The sequence below is a fragment of the Lissotriton vulgaris genome, chromosome 8 (genome assembly GCF_964263255.1).
Source record: "Lissotriton vulgaris chromosome 8, aLisVul1.2, whole genome shotgun sequence".
Taxonomy (NCBI): Eukaryota; Metazoa; Chordata; class Amphibia; order Caudata; family Salamandridae; genus Lissotriton; species Lissotriton vulgaris.
Genome location: NC_141696.1, coordinates 516,305,439 through 516,322,028, shown reverse-complemented (window position 1 = coordinate 516,322,028; position 16,590 = coordinate 516,305,439).

The following is a 16,590-nucleotide window of genomic DNA, read 5'->3' as shown; positions in this document are numbered from 1 at the left end:
ATATACATATTGGACGCAGTGGGTGCGCGACTCCCACGATTTTTTTAATATTGAAAAACTTATTTATATATATTTAATAATAATATTAAGAGAAGATATTATCTGAATATTCTTTAACTTTCTTAAAAAGTACATCACTTTTTAATACAATTTTGCGAAGTCGCCCTGGGTGTGAGCACGGTGCGTACTGAGTGTGCTAATCCTATGCGCATCCTACGCGCACCCCATGCAACCTCAATAAAAAGATTTGATTGGTTTATTACACTTCCTATTAAAACTATTGAAGGACCCCACCCATTTCAATCACTCTTCATAGAACTTTTCCTAGGGAAAGAGCTCCTGAGAAGATCTTCTGTTCATTTTGATGTTGGAGAAGACATACACCTGATTGAACAATGGCTTTAAATCAACCCCCATCCTCTTATTCTGAGCATTCTGCAGAGCAGGAATTTGTTGCAGAAGCTACCCTAAAAGAAAGAGACAGCAGTATTGTTTGGACATTTTTTACATTTCTTCCTGGAATAAAGAAAGTAAATGTGACCAAAGTCACCTGTCGCATTTGCAAGGCAAGTGCTTTCAGGGGGAGACCCCACAAAGAAATACTCTTGCGGAACTGCAAGCATGTGCAAGCACTTGCAAATGAAAGATCCAATACACTTTGTCAGGGAGGAGTTAAGAAGATTGAGGGAGACTCCTGATTCATCGGCAGTCCCGACTACGAGTGGAGTAACACCAGCAAGCTTTACATCACAGCCTGATATCCGTCCCCAATTTCGGAAACTAAGTATGACATGTATAAAATGTGGACGGCTGATTGCTTATGGAGAGCAGTCGGTGGATCTGGTGTGTCGAGCCGTTGACCACCACCATTGTTAGTTTCTTTTCTCCTCTCCTCCCAGTTTATAGTTCTCTTTTCCCAGTTCACATTTCTTCCCTGTTTAAAAAAAAGAAAATACAAAATCGTTCAAAAAATCCCCCAAAAAAACAAAACAACAAAAAGAAAAAGAAAAGTTATTTTCAGAACTAACTACTCTGGTTAACGAAAGAGCTAAACTGGTATGCTAGTGTGTGAAAGTTTAAATTAATGTATGTGTAGTGAATAATTGACTGTAAAAATACATTTCTGATGTGTGGTGAATGTATAAGTACAGAATTATAAGGAAGTGCTGCAGCATGACACTGTAAACTGTTTAACTACAGCATGCTGTGATACTTCCGAAGCATAGGGATGCAACATATGTATAAAAATATATTGAAGCTCTGTGCTTCACTTTGCACAGCTGCTTAAACTGCAGCCATGTGGTGACGCAGGCACCCTTGCACCATGGTGCAAAGATGTTTGTGTCATGCGGACATTGTTTTTGTGCAGGAAGGGACACCTTCCTGCACAAAAACAATCAGTAAAGGCATTTTTCTTCTTCAATATATGCTGTGCATTGCAGCATATATTGAAAGTGAAAAAAATGAGGAGAAGTGAAAACAATTTTCCTCGTTCTGCTTTGCTATACCAATACAAGGATGGTGTAGCCTTCACAAACATGTCCAGATTCATGATTTCTGATAAATCTGGAGATGTGTCTTGTTCTATGAGTGTTCTGTGCAAACACGCACAGCAAAACCTGTAGAACACCTTTTCAAAGCAAAGTACTGTGTATGATGAGATTATATTTACATGGAAAAGAAAAGGTATACAGAATGCCTTTTCCTCACCTTATAAATAAGAAAGAGAGCTAATGGCTAGGCCAATTGTTATTATAGGAGTACTTTTCTGTACTGATAACAGAGAACAAGATACATTTACAACTACTTACGTTTTAGGGAACTGATAGAACATGTTTATATATTACTGAAGGGAGGAGAAATGACCTAATATGACATTTGCAAAACCACTGATTGATGTGGTTTAAGTTAAAGAGTTTCATTTCTTGTTCTGAAGCTGGTATTAGTTATACCATGTAATTATACATTTTTAATAGCACATCATAATTTTAACATTTTACAAAGAAATTTCTTTGCAGTTTTTGCTGTTCTCAGAATAAATTGAATTTCACTAGAAATAGTGATTTCAATCATACTCATCACATAACAGGGGGAACAAAACAATCAATTAGATTGTTTAAAAAAACAATAATACATCTATAGTAAAATACTAGATAATACAAATCACACATATATAAAATGATTACTGCTAAGAAAATGTTATAACTTAAATTTAAAAATACTATAAACGATGTCAGTTAAAATTATACACCGAGACAATGTGCAACAAAAAGTCCATAATTCAAAGAAATACCTTTCCTTGAGGCCAAATTGTATTTTGCAAGTAATTTTCATGTAAATTGTCCAATGGTAATCCTATTAAATCATAATATTAAATTCCTCAGAAGCTGAATTATCTTCCTAAAACTTTGGCTTTAAAAATACTAGGTATGAATTTGGTAATTCAGAAGGCAAACGTTGTTTGAAAACCAACTCAGCATCATTACAAAGGCTCCAGCCTTTCTCACTTTTTAAATAGGCAATGTAATGTCCAGATGTTTTTGGAGGACCATCATGGAAAATAATTGCTACTGCTACAAACGTCTTTCCTGATATTGATAGTTGTGTAGCTACAAAATGTTTTATTAAAGTGTCCAATTTTCTTCCGTCAGCTGTGCAACGCTGCATCATTAAAATTATATATTGTCCATATCTTTGTATAAATAATGTTTATAACTTTCTGATTTGCATTGACTACACTCCAAAGTTTGATTTGCAGCTTTAACTAATTTATTGAAAGAGACTGATTTACAGTTCGGTAATGTCAAATAGAAAAAGCTTTCAGTGTCTACATTAGTGCTACATGTATACATACAATTCTCACAATAATGATCCCATTTATAACAAAGGCCAAAATGACTGTCTGTCTCTACACCTTTGATTTCCAAAACAGTAAGCATATACATAAAAAATTCCTGAGCATCTTGTTGGATATTTTGTTTACATTGTGTAGAACCAGAACATACATCCAAAAGATTACGAACATCAGAAACGCTTTGTATTTTATTTTATCAGTTCTCAATTTTCCATAAACAGAATTCAGCAAGGAACAAAATCTTTTTTCCTGATTCTCCATAATTTGCTGTTGCAAACCTTCAAGAAAAAAAACAACATTGACAACTCCATTAGCATAGTAGTTGACACCAGAACTATTTTCAAACTGAGAACCAACAATCTCTTCAACAGTGTCCATTTTCTTTTTGCTTGCAATTACAACATTATCCTTTTTTCCCCTTCTCTACACCCTCAGTACAGATATTCTCATACCTTCTTTTTCGACCAACAACACGCTTTTCAAATACAGGATATTGACCTAAATTAGGAGCATATGTTCTTCTTAACCTATTATACTCTTTGACACAGTTGGCATCTGCAGTAATCTTTGTATCATCAAAATCAATCAAAAACAAACCAGAAAATGTTCTAACTCGCGACAAAGCAACAAATGCCATACCCTCTTTAAACACAGTATTTCCAATGTTCATCAAAGCACTGTCAACACTTAAACCTTGAGATTAATGAATAGTCCCTACATATGTCAGAGAAACTGGAAACTGTTTTCTACGAACATATACATTTTTAACAAGCAAAAAACGAACTGAACAACAACCAATTTGTTTAACTTCTTCAATCTGATCAAATTTTATTTTTAAGAATTCAATACCATCTTTATTTTGATAATTAACAAAATCCACAACTTTGTCTATTGCTCCATTAACCCCTTCGATGCTCATGACGGAACGGTTCTGACATGAGCTACGGTTGACCTGTGCTCATGACGGAACCGTTCCGTCATGAGCCCGTTGGCTCATTAGAACCTTCAGCACAGCGCGAGAATTCGCGCCGCGCTGAAGGTGTTAACTAAACCTTTTTCTACATCCAAATTACGCCTTAAAATTATCCGACAGTTTCTACATGCATCTAGATTCTTTACTAAACCAGCAGTTTTAAATATTGATTTTTCTAAAGAATCCAATTTTGTCTTCAATTTTTCGGTCAAAATAATAGTGATTGCTTCATGCTCTATTTTATCAATGGCTTCCATTTTTATTATTTCTTCATTTTCCTGTTTCAAAAGTTGTTCATTGAATATAGAACACTCACGCAGTGTTGGCATTAAGCAGATTACAGATTTATTTTCTGGAATATCCATGTATATTTCCTCAGGAACTATATCTCTATTTAGAGTATTCCGTTTAAAAGTGTAGTTTTGCAGCACTTCATAGAGACACATGTTCTCAAGATGATGACTTCTATTTGGGTAATATGTGTCCAACATATTTGTTTTCAAAATATCTGTATTTTCTGGATCTTTTGCTGCTAAATGTTCAATTTCTTGTACAGATTTCAGTACTCGATTTCGCATTGCTGCAAGACCTAGACTCACATAAAGGATTCTTCTAGATTTGGAGTATAGACTTGCAGATGATAACCGATCTGAGCATTCATATGCTCCGATTTCTCGATGCGATAACATCTTGAAACTGAAAATGTATCATTTCTTACTTAGAGTTTTCTCGTGAGAAATCTCTTCCCACATTTCTTTCAATTACGTCTTTTCTGATTTTGTAATATAAGATGTTACATATCGAGTAAACAGCAATGGAATTGTCCGCAACATATTGAATATCCATGTTAGCATTCCACATGGACAAAATAACTGGGTTGTAGTAATTTATGTATTTTGACTCTTTATTTCTTCTTAAGTTGTAGGTATTTTTTGGAGACTTTCTGGTGATAGATAGTATGTCGCAAAGATGACATAAAACTGTTCACTCTTCCTTTTCGATATTACAGGATGTGGAAATTCAAAACGACATTTAGTGTAGAACTTGTCCTTACATTTGTACTTTTGTCGACAGTATTTTCCACATATGTGGCTTTGGAATCGTAACACTTGTGCTCTTAAGTTGTTTTCTTCTGTGCTTTTGGGTACAGCACATGTTGCATATTGTTCAAACAAACTCAAAACAGTATCATCCGCATCCGTTCCAACTTTGGGAGCATCCTTAATCCATAACAGCATATGTATATGAGGAGTACCTCTTGCTTGATACTCCTTTCTCCAAAAGAAATCCACAACTTCTCCAAGAGGAGGATTTCTTTTATTGCAGATAAAAGACATCATAGCCTCAAATATATGATTGAAATAGCTGCATACATTAACAGGATCCAAAGAGCACAATTCTCCAGGTGTCTTGTATTCAATATTTTTTATATTAGAATTTGCCTCTTGAAGAAATTCTTTTAAATCTTCCTAAGCCTATTCAGCACAGCTAAGGGTAAGGAACCATGTCGGAGTTCCTAAATTCCGTAGCAAACATTTCAGTTCTCCATGACGACGGTACCAATATTCATTAGTGCCACTCTGACATGCCATGAAATTAATGAGCTGATGTTCTAGATGATCATCTCTCTGGTGCACATTATACATAAAATCTTGTACAGATACATTTTGCAGATGTATTCCAGCTTTTAGAATATGATTGACTGCATATGAAAGTCCAGACAAGTCACTTAAAAAAAAAATGAAATATATAAGGGATACATTGTCGAAACCTTGGATTTTCTGCATATAATCTTCTTGTCCGATATGCAGATGCAGGAATCTGCAAAGGACTTTCATCATATCGTCCTCTTTTTCCTGTTGGGAACAACTGTGGAAAACAACTAGCTTCCAAGCTTTCTTCCCATACACTCATGGGAGTTCCTTTTGCTTTTTTCATTTGGAAGAAATCAATAGTGTTCCCAATCACTTCTTTTGAATGAAGTGGATGCCCACTGTAATGTTCATAGATTTCTTCACATCTTAACATATCCGCTTTTTCAATTTGTCCACTTGATTTTTCAGTATCTTTTGCTAAAACTATTTCTTTGTCTCATGTATAAACGTTCTTATAGTATGTATTGTTTTTTATCAAATACGATGTTGCCTTTTGCACTTTCCTAACATCCACTAACTCCTGCCAGATTTTTTTTATTCTTAGTGGCCACAACATTAACAAGAAGAACTAGTGGTTCACTTTCTATACTCTCTGCACCAATATTTTCAATATTTTTCTTTACATTTAACCGTGAATACACATCTCTTCCTCTTAATCCTCTTTGTAAATCTGAGGGAGGCAATTTACCTGTTTTAGGCTCCATACGAACAATAGCCTGAAATGGGTGCACACATTGAATAAGACTAGAGAATAGACTCATAGGTGTTTAAATCTATCAGTTCTGGAGGAATAGTAACCAACACTAGATTATTATGCACCACCTCTTGATAGTTGCCAAATTTAGGGGAGGAATCGACTGCCTAGTGTCCTCTACACTAGTACCCAAAACATCATCTTTAGATAGGGGTTCAAATGTGCAATTCATGTTACCGCCTACAATAATATTGGACAAAGGAGGAACATCTGCTAGTGCTCCATCTAGAACTGCTATCGTTGGAGAAATTTGGCCCCCCGGGGTACCCCTGGCGTATACGCAGACCAATTCCATAGATGAATCAGCGTGGGGACCTTTAGGAGAAATATATAATATGTCCTCGGTTGGCAACTTATGGATCGATACAACCCAATTAAGCACTACACTAATCCATATGTGGAGGCCGCCAGATGGGCGCCCTCTTCCTATCAAAGTCGCTGGGATAAAGTAGGTCGCATAGCCATTCTTATGTAGTGGGATCTTGCTCCACGTTTCTTGAAACAGACAAATCTGAAACCTCTCAATAAATTCATTCCATTCTGGGATGGACAATTTTTTTTCGAGGCCTGCTATATTCCATGAGACAAGGTTAATTATTTTTAAGTTTCCCTCTACAGTTTTAACAGGAGCTTGAGGAAGAATACCATCCTCTACCATGATTTGATGGTGTATCTCTTGGTCTCCGGTCTCCATCAACCCGATGGGTCCTTTAATCTCCATCCCGGGCACCACAGGACTTACAATGCTATCAGACTGAAACTCAGTCATTTGACTTAAGTGTGTGTGTGTAACATTAATCTATATTATTGAGGTCTGATTAGTCCCGATGACTAGCTTTTGACCATAATGGTGACTGTCGGATTTGTATATTTGAATACGCCGGGGGGGATGTTCTATACTCAAGGGTCACTAGGTTTTCAGCAATCTCCATATTGACTAGTTGTATTTCTATGCAATCTGTAGCAGAGCTGCACAGGGAATATCTTTTAACCTTAAACAAATCTTCCCTAATGACTGACCTGCACCCTCTCACATGTCGCAGCCAGTGAAGAGCTTTATTAGAGATGGAATTGCTACTCTCATATGTGTTAGGGCTAAGCTTCGGTACCCCTGTCATAAAGACAGTGGTGTTCATGGGTTTATTGGGTATCCTGCTCTGGGTAATGGGTCTTTTATCCCCCCGATTTTCCATTTTGTTTGTATCTCTTGGGTCTCTCAGATATTTTTTATTGCTCCCCAAAACAAAATATCATTTGTTCCACGTATTGGGCCCTTCTGCTTCACTGCCTTTACATAAGAGCTAGGATTGCCACTGCGCCCCAATGCTGCCCTATCATGCTCTATTTGTGGTGCGTTTTTGGGAGCCGGCCCTTTTGCTGCAATAAGGCCCTTTGGAGGGGGTATTTGCTTGGATGAGGGTTTCATCAGATTAGGCCTCACCGCTGCTTGGTGGTCACTTAAAGTGCCCATCATTCCAGTAGCATTGGTACCATTTGCTGATGCTATACGTGTCTTAAAGGCTTCAGCCGTTGACGGTGGACCCAGGGATTGAGGGGCGCTTACAACATGCTTCCTCCCTGCTTAATTAGGTCAATTAGCATTTTTTTATTTGCACTAATTCTGTTCCTAACCATCCCATTTTCTTTAAAATATTCCTGTTAAAGTTCTGGCAACTGGGACATACTACTGTATTCTCTCCGGATGTCTCCACGGGTCTAGAAACTTGTTGTAGTACCTTGCGTAACTCTCTGGATTCCCCTTCCAGCGCGGCATATCTATTGGAACAAACAATCCCCTCTACTCCTGCAGTCTCGTCCCCACCCGACTCTGTGATCTCTATTATGATGGATGGAGTCTCCCCAATTCTATTCAAGTCACTTCCCGTCTGTGTTTGGATGACGTTAACCGTGATGGGGGTTATTTGAGGAGGATGGATTTCAACAACAGGACCGGCAGGTGGAGTTTTCTTTAGGAATATAGACAGGATTATTTTATCATTCTTCTGAATTGAACCCTTTAATGCGGAGTCTATGTTACCTAGCTCTTCTGTACTCGGGCCCCCTTGAGTATCTCCTCACAATCTTCTACAATTAATTCAATACTTGAAAGGATACAATTAGATGCAGCATGTAGGGATTTAGATTTTTTTGCTTTTTTGTCTTTTTTCGGGTTTGCAAAATCTGAACCCCCTTCAATCGACTTTCTTTTCCCCATTGTTGTAATACACCCTTTAGCCTAAGATAAAAATCCACCCTCAGCTTCCATACGCTCCGAACGGCAGAGACAGGATTCTAACGGCCCATCAACAATCCCACAGTACCTTGAAAGTCTCTGTAACAGGACAGACTGCTGATCCGGATGAACGGGGGATAGCCCCGCCCTGCCCTTGTCTGTCCTGTACTGTCACAGACTGTCCCGCCCTTGTCTCGGGCTTCTCCCGGACTTGTCCCGCACGCGTCCTGCGACGCGGAGGCTGGACTGTTCTTAAAAGCGCCTCCAGGCGTGGAAGTCTTGTCCCGCGGCTTCCTGACGCAAAGCCCCCTGGATGTTGTGGTCTCTCCCTCAACAGCGTCCGCGCCGAGGTGGACGAGGCTGCAGCGGCGAGGGGAAACCGATGCTGGGGGCTGTGAGGAGAGCTGCTGGTGGCAAGGTAAGGGGCTCGTCAGCGTCGTAGTGGCCCCACAGATTGATGAAGCACCCCCGCTCCACCGAGTCTGGACTGTTCTTAAAAGCGCCTCAAGGCACGGAAGTCTTGTTGCGTGGCTTCCTGCTGCAAAGCCCCCTGGATGTTGTGGTCTCTCCCTCAACAGCGGCCGCGCCGAGGTGGACGAGGCTGCAGCGGCGATGGGAGACCGATGCTGGGGGCTGTGAGGAGAGCTGCTGGTGGCAAGGTAAGGGGCTCGTCAGCGTCGTAGTGGCCCCACAGATTGATGAAGCACCCCCGTTCCACCGAGGCTGGACTGTTCTTAAAAGCGCCTCCAGGCGCGGAAGTCTTGTCGCCCGGCTTCCTGCCACAAAGCCCCCGGGATGTTGTGGTCTCTCCCTCAACAGCGGCCGCACCGAGGTGGACGAGGCTGTGGCGGTGAGGGGAGACCGGTGCTGGGGGCTGTGAGGAGAGCTGCTGGTGGCAAGGTAATGGGCTCATCAGCGTCGTAGTGGCCCCACAGATTGATGAAGCACCCCTATGGTACATAAATAGTTACTATGGTTTTGCAACAGTACAGATTTAGAATTTACAGCAGTGCCCTGTTGTTTGTCTAGTGTAGGTAGTTGTGCTGGGGTACTGTTCTAGGGTAGTGCAGTGGTATTTCAGTAGTGTAGGAGGTCGCGTAGGCATAGATTTAAGGTTTTGGATAGTGTAATAGTCTTTCAAATGTGTAGGGGGTCGTGCGACGGTAGTGTTTTAGAGTTTAGGGTATTACATGGTGATTGGGTAGTGTAGGTGGGTTGTACTGGGAGTCGATTTCGGGTTTAGGGTAGTGCAGTGGCCTTTGTGTAGTGTAGGGGGTTCTGCTGGGACAGTGTTCTAAGGTAGTGCAGTGGTGTTTATATAGGGTACGGGGTCAAGCTAGGGATAGTGTTTTAGGTTGGTGTTTGTGTACTGTAGGGGGTCATGCTGGGGTAGTGCAATGGTGTTTGAGTAGTATAGGAGGTCGTGCCGGGGTAGTGTTCTAGGGTAGTACAGTAGTGATGTAGTATATGGGGTCATGATAGGGATAGTGTTTTAGAGTTTAATGTAGTGCAGTGGTGTTTGTGTAGTGTGTGGGGTCATGCTGGAGTAGTGTTTTAGGGTAGTGCAGTAGTGTTTGGGTAGTGTAGGGGGTTAGGCTGGGGTAGTGTTCTAGGATAGTGTCGTCATGTTTGGGTAGAGTAGGACGTCGTGCTACGGTAGATTTAAGGTTTGCAATGGTGTTTGTATACTGTAGTGGGTTGTGATGTTATAATGTTTGCAATGGTGTTTGACTAGTGTACGGGGTTGTGCTAAGTAGTGTTTTAGTGTTTAGGGTAGTACAGTGATGTTTCTGTAATGTAGGGAATCGTATTAGGGGTAGATTTAGAGTTTAGAGTAGTGCACTGGTGTTTGTGTAGTATAGAGAATTGTGCATGGGTAGTGTTTTAGAGTAGTGCAGTAGTGTTTGGGAAGTGTAGGGGCTCATGCTGGTGTAGATTTAAGGTTTAGGGGAGTTCAATGGTGTTTGGGTGCTGTAGTGGGTTGTGCTGTTATAGTTTTTCAGAGTTTAGGGTAGTGCATTGGTGAATGGGTATTGCTTCTTTCTGTACTTCTGTTGCTTCTTTATACACCCCCTTGCCTCTTTCTGCACCTCTGTTCATTCTTTCTGCACTGCTCTTGCTTTTTCTGCAACTCTCTTGCACATTTCTGCACCCTTCCTGCCTCTTTCTGTACCTCTCTTCCCTATTTCTCCACCTCTCTTGCCTCTGTCTGCACCCCTGTTCTCGCTTTCTGTACCTGTTCTGCCTGTTTCTGTAACTCCCTTGCATCTTTCTGCATCTCTGTTGCTCCTTTCTACACATCTCTTGTGTCTTTCTGAACCTCCGTTGGGTCTTTCTGCACTTCTCTTGGTTTTTTCTGCATCCCTCTTTCCTATTTCTGCCCCTTTCTTGCCTGTTTCTGCAACTCTCTTGCCTCTTTCTGCAGTTCTCTTGCCTCCTTCTGCACACCTCTTGCCTGTTTCTGCACCTCATTTTGATCTTTCTGCACGTCTCTTGCCTCATTCTGCACTTCTCTTGCCTCCTTCTGCACCTTACTTGCCTCTTTCTGACCTTCTCTTGATTTTTTTTCCTACACCAGTCTTGTTTCTTTGTGCAAATCTGTTGTCTCTTTCATCACTTCTCTTGTTTCTTTCTATAACTCTGTTGCTTCTTTCAGCACTTCTCTTGCCTCTTTCTGTACTTCTCTTGCCTGTTTCTTCACCTGTCATGCCTCTTTCTGCACCATAGTTGCCTCTTTCAGCACCTCACACACTTTTTCTGCACCCATCTTGCCTTTTTCTGCCCCCTTGTTCCATCTTTCTGTACCTCTCATGTATCTTTCTGCACCCCTGTTCCCTCTTTGTGCACCTTCCTTGCCTCTTTCTGCACCTCTGTTGCTTCTGTCTGCACTTTGCTTGACTCTTTCTGCACCCTCTTTGCTCTTCCTGCACCTCTGTTGCTTCTTTCATAACTTCTCTTGCTTCTTTCTCCACATCTCTTGCTTCTTTCTGCATCCCTCTTGTCTCTTTCTACACCCATTATCCCTCTTTGTGTACCTCTCTTGCCTGTTTCAGTAACTCTCTTGCCACTTTCTGCAGTTCTCTTGCCTCCTTCTGCTCTTCCCTCTTTCTGTACCTCTCTTGCTTCTTTCGGTACCCCTTTTGCCTCTTTCTGCACCTCTGTTGCTTCTTTCCGCACCTTCCTTGCTTCTTTCTCCACCTCTCTTGCTTCTTTCTGCACCTCTCTTCCTCCTTTCTGCACCACTATTCCCTCTTTGTACCCTTCTTCCCTCTTTGTGCACCTCTCTTGCCTGTTTCTGTACCCCTCTTTCCCTTGTCTGCAGTTCTCTTGCCTCTTTCTGCACCTCTATTGCTTCTTTCTGTACTTCTGTTGCTTCTTTATACACCCCCGTGCCTCTTTCTGCACCTCTGTTCATTCTTTCTGCACTGCTCTTGCTTTTTCTGCAACTCTCTTACAAATTTCTGCACCCTTCCTGCCTCTTTCTGTACCCCTCTTCCCTATTTCTCCACCTCTCTTGCCTCTGTATGCATCACTGTTCTCACTTCCAATACCTGTTTGCCTGTTTCTACAACTCTCTTGCCTCTTTCTGTACCTCTGTTGCTTCTTTTTATACATCTCTTGCCTCTTTCTGCACTTCTCTTGGTTTTTCTGCATCTCTCTTGCTTCTTTCTGCACCCATCTTGCCTCCTTCTGCACCCCTCTTTCCTCTTTCTGCACTTCTCGCCTGTTTCTGCAACTTTCTTGCCTCTTTCTACAGTTCTCTTACCTCCTTCTGCACAACTGTTGCATCTTTCTACACTTCTCTTGCCTCTTTCGGCCCACCTCTTGCCTGTTTCTGTACCTCATTTTGATCTTTTTGCACATCTCTTGCCTCTTTCTGCAATTCTCTTACCTCCTTCTGCACCCCACTTGCCTCTTTCTGACCTTCTCTTGATTTTGTTCCTGCACCTGTCTTGTTTCTTTGAGCAAATCTGTTGTCTCTTTCGTCACTTCTCTTGCTACTTTCTACATCTCTGTTGCTTCTTTCAGCACTTCTCTTGCCTCTTAATGCACTTCTCTAGCCTGTTTCTGCACCTGCCTTTCCTCTTTCTGCACCATTGTTGCATCTTTCTGCACCTCGCTCCCATTTTTCTGCACCCCTCTTGCCTTTTTCTGAACCCTTGTTCCCTCTTTCTGTACCTCTCTTGTATCTTTCTGCACCCCTATTCCCTCTTTCCACACCTCTGCTGCCTCTTTCTGCACCTCTGTTGTCTCTTTCTGCACTTCCCTTGCCTCTTTATGCATCTCTGTTGCTTCTGTCTGCACTTCTCCAGACTCTTTCTGCATCCCTCTTCCCTCTTTCTGCACCTCTGTTGCTTCTTTCATAACTTATCTTGCTTCTTTCTGCACATCTCTTGCTTCTTTCTGCATCCCTCCTGCCTCTTCATACACCCTTTATCCCTCTTTGAGTACACCTCTCCCCTTTTTGAGTATCTCTCTTGCCTCTTTGTGTAACTCTCTTGCCTCTTTCTGCAGTTCTCTTGCCTCCTTCTGCTCTTCCCTCTTTCTGTACCTCTCTCACTTCTTTCAGCACCCCTTTTGCCTCTTTCTGCACCTCTGTTGCTACTTTGTGCACTTTCCTTGCTAATTTCTCTATTTCTCTTGCTTCTTTCTGCATCTCTCTTGCTTCTTTCTGCCCCACTCTTCCCTCTTTCTGCACCCTTATTTCCTCTTCGTGCACCTCTATTGCCCTTTCTGTACCTCTATTGCTTCTATCTGCACCCCCTTGCTTCTTTCTGCACCTCTGTTGGTTCTTTCTGCACTGCTCTTGCTTCTTTCTGCAACTCTCTTGCATATTTCTGTACCCTTCTTGCCTCTTTAGGCACTTCCCTCTTTCTGCACCTCTCTTGCCTCGGTCTGCACCCCTGTTCTCGTTTTCAGTACCTGTTCTGCCTGTTTCTGCAACTCTCTTGCCTTTTTCTGCACCTCTGTTGCTTCTTTCTACACATCTCTTGCCTCTTTCTGCACCTCCATTGGTTCTTTCTACACTTCTCTTGGTGTTTTCTGCATCTCTCTTTCATCTTTCTGTGCCCCCTTTTTGCCTCTTTCTTCACCCCTCTTTCTCTTTCTGCACCTCTCTTGTCTGTTTCTTTAGTTCTCTTTCCTTTTTCTGCACCTCTCTTGCCTGTTTCTTTAGTTCTCCTGCCTCTTTCTGCATACCTCTTTCATGGTTCTGCACCACACTTTGCTCAATCTGCACATCTCTTGCCTCTTACTGCACTTCTCTTGCCTCTTTCTGCACCTCTCTCCTCTTTCTGCACCTCTCTTGCCTCTTTCTGTACTTCTCTTGATTTATTTCTGGACCTGTCTTGTGTTTTTCAGCAAAGCTGTTGTCTCTTTCATCACTTATCTTGTTCCTTTCTACGCCTCTGTTGCTTCTTTCATCACTTCACTTGCCTATTTCTGTACTTCTCTTGCCTGTTTCTGAACTTGTCTTACCTCTTTCTGCACCACTGTTGCCTTTTTCTGTACCTCACTCGCTTCTTTCTGCACCACTCTTGCCTTTTGCTGTACCCTTGTTCCCTCTTTTGCCTCTTTCTGCACCTCTGTTGCTTCTTTCTGCACATCTGTTGCTTCTTTCTGCACCTCCCTTGCTTCTTTCTGCACGTCTCTTCCCTCTTTGAGCACCCTTCTCCTCTCTTTGTGCACCTCTCTCGTCTCTTTCTGTTCCTTTCACTTTTCTGCAGTTCTCTTGCCTCTTTCGGCACCACTATTGCCTCTATACCTCTGTTGCTTCTTTCTGCAACTCTCTTGTACATTTCTTCACCCTTCTTGCATCTTTCTGCACCCCTGTTCTAGCTTTCTGTACCTGTTTTGCCTGTTATTGCTTCTATCTATACTTCTTTTGCTTCTTTCTGCATCTCTGTTGGTTCTTTCTGCACTGCTCTTGCTTCTTTCTGCAAGTGTCTTGCAAAGTTTTGCACCCTCCTTGCCTCTTTGGGTACCTTCCTTCTTTTTTAACCTCTCTTGCCTTTGTCTGCACCCCTGTTCTCATGTTCTTTACCTGTCTTGCCTGTTTCTGCAACTCTCTTGCCTCTTTCTGCACTTCTGTTGCTTCTTTCTGCACCCCCTTGCCTCTTTCTTCACCTCTGATTGTTCTTTATTAACTTCTCTTGGTTTTTTCTGCATCTTTCCCGCTTCTTTCTTCACCCCTCTTGCCTCTTTCTGCACCCCTCTTTCTTCTTTCTGCACATCTCTTGCCTGTTTCTGCAACTCTCTTGCCTCTTACTGCAGTTCTCTTGCCTCCTTCTGCACAACTGCTGCATCTTTCCATACTTCCCTTGCTTCTTTCTGCACACCTCTTGCCTGTTTCTGCACATCATTTTGCTCATTCTGCACCTCTCTTGCCCCTTTCTGCACTTCTCTGGCCTCCTTCTGCATCTCATTTACCTCTTTCTATACTTTGAGTTTTTTTGCACCACTTGTCTTGTTTCTTTCTGCAAATCTGTTGTCTCTTTCATCACTTCTCTTGCGTCTTTCTGCATCTCTGTTGCTTCTTTCAGCACTTCTCCTGCCTCTTTCTGCATTTCTCTTGCCTGTTTCTGCACCTGTCTTGCCTCTTTCCTGCACCACTGTTGCCTCTTTCCGCACCTCACTCGCTTTTTTCTGCACCTCTCTTCCCTTTTACTGCACCCTTTTTTCCCTCTTTCTGTACCTCTCTTCTATCTTTCTGCACCCCTGTCCACTCTTTCCGCACTTCTCCTTCCTCTTTCTGCACCTCTGTTGTCTCTTTATGCACTTCCCTTGCCTCTTTCTGTACCCCTGTTGCTTCTGTCTTCACTTCTCTTGACTCTTTCTACATTCTCTTCCCTCATTCTGCACCTCTGTTGCATATTTCATAACTTCTCTTGCTTCTTTTTGCACATCTCTAGCTTCTTTCTGCAGCCCGCTGTCCTCTTTCTACAACCTTTAACCCTCTTTATGTAACTGTCTCATCTCTTTGTGTACCTCTCTTTTCTGTTTCTGTAACACTCTTTCTTCTTTCTGCGTTTCTCTTGCCTCCTTCTGCACATCTGTTTCTTCAGTATGCATATCTATTGCCTCTTTCTGCACCCATCTTGCCTCTTTCTGTACCTCTCTTGCTTCTTTCAGCACTTCTCTAGTTTCTGTCTGCACCTCTCTTTCATCTTTCTGCACCCCTCTTGCCTCTTTCCACATCCTTCTTCCCTCTTTCTACACCTCTCTTGTATTTCTGCACTGTTCTTGCCTCTTTCAGCAACACTCTTTCTTCTTTCTATACCACTCTTGCCTGCTTCTGCAACTCTCTTGCCTCTTTCTGTGGTTGTCTTGCCTCCTTCTGTACACCCCTTGTCTGCTTCTGTACTTCACTTACCTTTTTCTGCACCACTCCTGCCTTTATCTGCACTTCACTTTCCTCTTTCTGCACCTCTGTTGCTTCTTTCAGCACTACTTTTGCTTCTTTCTGCACATTTGTTGCCTGTATCTGCACGTCTTACCTCTCTCTGCAGCACTGATGCCTTTTTCTGAATTTCACCTGCTTCTTTCTGCACCCCTGTTGCCTCTTTCTATACCCGCTCCCCTTTTTCTGTACATCTCTTGCTTCTTTCTGCATCCCTGTTCTGACTTTTAGTACCTCTCCTGCCTGTTTTTTCAGGTCTGTTGCTTCTTTCTTCACTTCTCTTGCTTCTTTCTGCACCTCTGTTGCTTCTTTCTGCACTTCTCTTGACTCTTTCTGTACCCCTCTTCCCTCTTTATGCAGTTCTCTTGCCTCCTTCCCCACCTCTGTTGCTTCTTTCTGGACTTCTCTTGCCTCCTTCTGCACAACTCTTGCTTGTTTCTGGACCTCATTTGCCTTTTTCCACCTCCCTTGCCTCTATCTGCACTTCTCTTGCCTCTTTTTTGCACCTCATGTGCCTCTTTCTGCAGTTCTCTTGCTTTTTTCTGCACCTCTCTTGTTTCTTTCTGCAACTCTCTTGTCTCTCTCATCACTTCTCTTGCTTCTTTCCACCCATCTGTTGCTTCTTTCAGCACTTGAATTGCTTCTTTCTGCACTTCTCTTGCCTCTTTCTGCACCTCCTTTGCTTCTTTCCGCACTTCTCTTGCTTCTTTCTACACCTCTAT